Source organism: Buceros rhinoceros, unplaced genomic scaffold (assembly GCF_000710305.1).
Source record: "Buceros rhinoceros silvestris isolate BGI_N320 unplaced genomic scaffold, ASM71030v1 scaffold2266, whole genome shotgun sequence".
In the NCBI taxonomy this organism is placed as follows: Eukaryota; Metazoa; Chordata; class Aves; order Bucerotiformes; family Bucerotidae; genus Buceros; species Buceros rhinoceros.
This window is the reverse complement of record NW_010417998.1, coordinates 172,812-173,576: the sequence shown is the minus strand read 5'-3', so window position 1 is coordinate 173,576 and position 765 is coordinate 172,812. Positions and strand designations below refer to the sequence as shown.

The following is a 765-nucleotide window of genomic DNA, read 5'->3' as shown; positions in this document are numbered from 1 at the left end:
AGGCTTCCTGCCCCAGGAGGAGGACACTGTGCTGTCAGGGCATGAAACCAATAGTTTCTTTCTCTGACTCAGGTCTCCCTGGCAACTTCTGTTCCTCTTTCTCACAACAGAAGGCCCTACACATCAATCAATTTCCAGGGAAGCTGCAAAATTGCTTAATGGAGGCTACGGAGACCAAATGAAAACAAATATAGAAATGGAAGTGAAACTTCTCAGTGCTAAGAAACTGCCTCTCGCTGTGGCTTAGCTTCACATATCATTATTATTTCAAATGCTCTTAGCTCTGAGTTGTGGGACGAGATCCAACCTCTCTAGTCGTTTATTTGGTTCTGCAAATGGGCGAAGGAAAATAATCCCTCTCGCAACACACCTCGGTTTAATTGTACTAATGCCATCTGTTATACGAAGCTATGATAAATCCAGCTCCAACTGAGGATTTCCTATTTCCAACGTGCTGAACAAACGTTAGAAAAATCTTATAATACCTTGCAAAGAAACTATTTATCAAGCATTATGATGAGCTCTTTTAAAATCCACATCTTTCATTTCTGAGGCTGGATTTTGATCAGATCTCTTTTTTTTTTTTTTTTTACTGCTGACAATTTTTTAAATCAGATTTCCGAGATATATTTGACCTATTTTGGGGTTAACAAGAGTTGAAATCTTCCTGGGCTATCTCTGCGGAACAGATAATTTTGTAATGTCTGGGCTGATTTGCATTTGCATTTTTTATCGCTCTCATCTGCAGAGATTAACTCTGCTCTG

At 39.5% G+C, this 765-nt stretch overlaps 1 protein-coding gene across 1 annotated transcript in view; it reads right to left on the bottom strand.

Moving 5' to 3' along the window:
- Nucleotides 1-765, bottom strand: part of DNAH9 (dynein, axonemal, heavy chain 9) — a gene marked incomplete at its 5' end in the record, with an annotated part of 172,531 nt that overhangs the window by 1,059 nt on the left and 170,707 nt on the right. The gene's annotated exons all lie outside the window — the stretch shown is intronic.